Genomic DNA, 5,960 nt, shown 5'->3' on the forward strand with positions numbered 1-5,960 from the left:
TGACCATACGATATTTCCCTTGCATCAGGTCCCTCCCATAAGTGTTTAAAAACATTGTCAATATAGCCCTGCATGGAGTGACTTTTTTCCTAACTTCAATGCTGCAAAACTACATGTGCAGCTATACAATCTTTCAAAGTACTTTTTACCATAATAAGCATTCCTACACTTAACTGACTCGCGTTTTCTTTTTCATTGTGCTCAACATTTTACAGGTAAGAAGTCACATCTACCTGTATGTACCTTGTTACATACACAGACATTGTTCGTTTATGTATTAGAGATCTATTAGTCATGACTTCTATCAATAATGGAGGTACATTTATCCTCATGGAGAGAAACAGTTTAATGTGTTTGGAGATTGGGGGCATGGTTAAAGTGGGTTCTATTTCTCCATGCTACCTCAATTTGTTAATATTTTTCTGTTGTTTTTAAGTTCAGCTATAGCAATCAGTCTGATAATAATGTTTTATCTTTTCCCTTTAAGTTGCACATATATGATAATAAAACCAGAAAAAAAAACCACTTAAAGCAGAGCTAAGCAAACTCTCTCTCCACTGGTGAGTTTCTAGTGATCTGTTTATCAGTCTTTACTTTGTGTATGTTATCCATTGCTTCCATCTCTTCTCTATAACAAAACATGAACTTTATGGCTTAACTTAAATCAACAGTCCCTCTTTACATAATCAGAAAAATTGGCTTTAACACATCAGTTAGAAACACACATTTACAGAGCTGACTTCTGGCTTTCAAAGCCAACTGTATCCCTCTTCAATAAGAATATAATTCATTCTCTCCATCTCAGATCTTCAAATACACATGCTAAATTCACAAGTCTCTTGGCTCTTAACCACTTCAGTACCAACAGCACTTATTCAGATTTTCATTTTAAACTTCTCCTTTTTCTTTTCTTTCCACTGCTTACTGTGCAGCCAATGTACACACTCCTCCAAGATATCATTCATGCATGTGATTTACTTGAAAACACATCACTGATTTTCATAATACTACTGTCATTAAGCCTGAACTATTTTTTATCTTGATACCTCTTAGATTTGCTTATCTCGAATCCCTCATTTTAGTTGCCTTAAATTTGCTAACAATCAGGAACTTTTTTGTGCATAGCTCTCTTTTTCTTCCAAAACTTTTTGGAAGCCATGTTAGAGATTCCACGAATGTGAAAATAAAACACCAAATGAAAAGATGAAAAAAACCACGAAGAAAAGCAAATGTTTCTCTTTTTTTTTTTTCTACCTTAATTTTTTTTTTTTTCATCAGAGTAGATATCTTGTATCCAGGCTTCTTCATTATGCTGTTGGATATGCCAATACCTGGAAGCTTATAATATCAAGCAATATACCAATATCCAGCAGCCTCCAAGGGCTTCTTGTTCCCTTTTCATCCCATAATTCCACCAGAATGGTGAGCATTTCACAGTGATCAAACTGTAATTTTACTATGAAGCCCCAGGAAGATCCTTTGTATAAATCATTCCTTTCTCTGGAGGTTTTCTTTTACTTGGTCATCTTTCTCCAGGCTAGTACAGCTTTTCTTATTCCTGTTGATAGGTTCTCCCATGGTTTCTTTCTTGTGCCTTTTACTCTAGGAATAGGGAGTAGAAAAATTATTTTCTTCTCTTGGAAGGTCTGTGTGTTTAGTGGAAGACAGCAACCTGGTCAGCACAGGAACAAACCTGATCTTTCATATGAACTACTTTTACCAATCACTAGCCAATTGCTACTTTGCTATTATCTTGGAAGTCAAAGTTTGTAGTTTATTCCAGCAGCAAAAGCAAGGAGGATGAGTGGGAAACAGCTTTCTAAAATTCAAAGTCTCCACAAATTATGAGAGACTCACATTTTTAATATATAATTGGAATGCTCAAGATTATTTTTTTATATAGATAATGAGATGTGCTTTAATTTGGACATCTGCAGAAAACCTGTGTTTTCGCTTTCAAAGCTAACTCTATCCCCATTCAGTTAGGATATTTTATTATTCATTGTCTCCCTCTCAAACCCAAATACACATGCAGCATTTGTTACAGTGCCAGGACTTTATTGGCTTGGTAAGGAACAAGCACTCAGCCTAGTTCAGAGCTAAAGACCTCTTCTGCTCTCTGGACAGCATCTGGCAATCTCCTCCTGATAAATCTTCCTCTTCTATCTTGTTGTCATAAACCACACAATTCACAACAATGAGGAACATATGATATCATTTTGGTTGATACATCTCCAGTTTGACAAGTTCTGACAGCAGGCATAGATTAAACCGTTCCCTGTGTCATGCTGGAAATAAAGTAAAATTGATAAATTAATTAAGATTTCCAGTCTCACTGGAATGCTGAGTAGCATTTCAACAAAAAAAAAAAGATATGGGATTTGCAGTCAGGTTTAAAAAACAAAACCAAAGTGAGGGCCTATTTTTATTTACTGAAGAGTTCCAGGTCTGGATTACAGCAGTTCCACATGTTGATGTTGGAGTTATGGGAAAACCTGCCCATGCAGCACTATCCAGTCATGACTATAGGTTATTTACTCTTCTTGATGAGATACAGATAAAATGCAACCTCAGACAAACCAACTCGATGAAGAAGAGATAAATAATTTTAATCCTCTAACATGTCTTTTGGTTTCCAGAGCTCTTCATTCCAAAGTCATGGAGGTAAATCTAACACCCAAAGACTGTGAAGGCTGTTTCTGCTGTGTCTCACCAGCACTGCCTGGCAGGGCTTATCTTGGTTTTGTTTGTACAGGAGCTTTGCCATGCACGTTCTGGGTGTGTTCAAAAACAGGGCAATATTCCTTGCCTTTATTGACAGATCTTTTACTCCTTTTTCAGATCTTGGCTGCTAGATGACCTCCCTAAAGTGTACGTACATAGCTCCTTCTAATGTACAGATGTAGTCATGGTGATCTAGTTGACGGGGTTTTTCCTCTGTAATGCCTGACGTGACACTGGTGGTTCATCAGCAAAATCATGGCCAAGAGAACCTCCTCTAATTGATAATATATAGGAAATTATACACTCAGGTAGTAAAAGCTGCTCTTAGGCTGCTGCTACACTTGGCAGCAGGAGCAAAATGAAGCCACCTTCTGTCTGATTTGTCACCCACCCTTGGGAGCGCAGCTGGAGGGACTCCATCCATCCAGGTGGGCCAGGTGGCCCAGAGGGACACACTCTGCCAGGGCCAGAGGTGTCTGGATACCCACTTACCTCCAGAGCTTCCATCCAAACCCTCCAGAATAAATCAGCGGGTACCTCAAAACCTCTAAAACTAACATCAAGAAAGTATCTGGGAACAGAAGACTCTGCTGGAACAGAGAGTCATCCTCTCAAACAAGATGGCTGCCAACAAGAGCACTGAGGCCCAGCTGAAAAAGATTACTGTAGTCACTTTGGAAATTAAAATCACAGTGTCCGACAATACTGTTAGATGCTACTCCAATTACTTCTTCTTGGCAACACTACTGGGACAGACAAATGAACCTCAAGGCGGATATTTGTGGTGGAAGATGAAGTACAAGAGATCCCTGCCCAGATCCAGAAAAGTCTTCAAGACAGATATATCCTCTGTACAACTGGACCAGCCAAATCCTGCAGCCCACAAGGAAAGGCAAATCCTTAAAGCTTGTCTTCCTGTTCCTTACAAAAATGCTCAGATGTCTGGTAGATGGTGAGTTTAATTCAGAAAAAGCTCTGCAACTGACTCCAGTTGCCAATATCATGTACTGATATTTACACATCTCAAATTGATTACAAGAGGGGAAAAATATAACTCAGTGAAAAGAATTCTCTTCTGGGGCTGCCACATTAAAAATGAATCATTTCCCACAATTCAGCAAAACATGTTACTGGACTGTAATTGCCCCTTTAAAAAGTAGGAAATCTGCCAGGTGGCAAGGACTTAAACTTTTTAATGAAGTTTCCAGTTCAGCTCTATTTCCAGATCAGTGAGGAGCTGCCTCTTTTCCAAAAGCTACTCATTTCTAGTCTTTAACTTTTAACAGCTCACCTTCTGCTCACTGAAAACATGAGAGTTAATTCTATTCTCAGTGAGACATCATGAAAAAATGTCAAGTGATAGCTTCAGCAGTCAACAGAGTGGAAGAAGAGATCAACACAGGATGATTCACATCATCTGTATGATCACCCACTAACCCATTACCATTCTTCAACTGCCTGTACCCTTCCTATCTCCCCCCTTTCCTCCTGTCTTTCTTCCCACTCGTTCTTCCCTCCCACCGTTTCCATCACCCCACCCTCCCTTTGATTTAATCCCTCATTCTCTATGCCCCCTTTGCTCAACTTCATGCACCGCATGAATCCAGACCTCCCATGCATGAACCTGGTGTGAAAAGCCTGTAATAAAGAACCAGTTACTGGACTTAATTGTCTGAGCTTTTCACTGCAGAAGTTTACAATTTGTCCCAGCAGTTAAATTTTTCCCCTGATAGCTGAATGTTTGCTTTGCGTGGGGGAGGAAAGAGACTGCTTGCTTATGAGGAATGGGGAAGGAGGCCTCTGCTGAACCCTCCCGCTCCCCCAGCACGTAACATCTCACTGAGAACACAAGGCTGTTGATGAGGGTATTCAGTCTGGCAAACGATAAATCACAGAGCCGGCGTAATAGGCAGACACATCCTCCGTTAAGAAGCACGCCTGCAGAGCATGAATCTGCTCACACAGGGTGCAAACCACTCAAGCGCTTAGCTCCTAATGGTGCAGGCAACGTCCAAGGGCAGCAAAAAAAAAGAGCGAAAGGGTGAGCGCTGCCCATGCGGCAGGGCCATCACCTCAGCTCCAGCGTCTGCTCCCAGAATAGACATTTTTATTTTATACAGTGCCATAAAAAGCGGCTTGCTTTGATTCTGCCTTTCTTGAAATGCAATTCTCTAATGTCCTTCCTCCCCAGCCAGTACTTCTGGCCACACGGCTGCCGGTGCCAGGGAGGCTGCAAAGAGCAGGGCGATGGGGAGGAAGGTGGGCACGCTCATCCCTCAGATACGTCTTCTGTCTCCTTATAGCCACTTCCAGTTGCTGCTGGTGGCCCTCTCCCCAGTGTCCTCCTTCCCATCTTCCTCCAGCTGTCCTGCTGCTGGCAGCGGCAAGTAGCCACTGTCTGAAGAAAGAGCAACTGGTGGGAACTGGTGTCTCTCCAGTATCACAGGAGATGCCTCTAGGGCAGGTTCCCTTCCCATACTGGCCTTATTATGGTTCCTGTATTGCTCATTTACAGCCAAAAGACCAGTAGCATCCTGCCCACCAGCAAGAGAGCTGCAGTCACAAAGGCAGGCTCTGTCTGGGTATTCCCTCAGGCCTCAGAAATTGTTAATTCTTTTCTTCACAGGAGCACAGATTCAACTGGAAGGTGGAGTAACTCACAGATTAGTGGTTAAGCCAGTCTCTGAAAGAGACAGGAGATGTGAAATAGGAGTCGTCAATGCTCCCCGGCAAAGGAGAGACCTGCAGCTCTGGGGCAACTGCGAAAAAGGAGTGATGTTGCCACACCAACCACATCGTGATTTAAGTAGAAGCAGTAGCCTGAGACTGTTCCTGCTGGTGCACGAGAGAGATTGGCTTTGACACCTCCTGGAGCACACCATCAAAGAGACTTCGGCAGAAGAACTCTTGTTTCTGAACTCAGGTGAGGTACACGCAGTACGTGCATGAGACAGAAAACAATTTGCTGAGCCCTGTTGAAAACTGAGGCGCTTCTGCTCATGTAGAGAGGCTGAACCTTCAGGATGTTTGAAAAGCCAAAGATTTTAGATGCCTCCCAGCTGAGGTCATATCTGATCACCGGTCTGAGGGGTAGCAATTTTGGGTGCTGGTGTTCAGGGTCCACTCTGGGTAGCAAAGTCCTTCACATAATCTAGTCTTTCAGCCTTAGGAACAGATGTGATCATCAATATATGATGTTTCAGGTTTGAAGAATCCAAGCCAAAGTACAATAGCAC

The sequence above is a fragment of the Accipiter gentilis genome, chromosome 34 (assembly GCF_929443795.1).
Source record: "Accipiter gentilis chromosome 34, bAccGen1.1, whole genome shotgun sequence".
In the NCBI taxonomy this organism is placed as follows: domain Eukaryota; kingdom Metazoa; phylum Chordata; class Aves; order Accipitriformes; family Accipitridae; genus Astur; species Astur gentilis.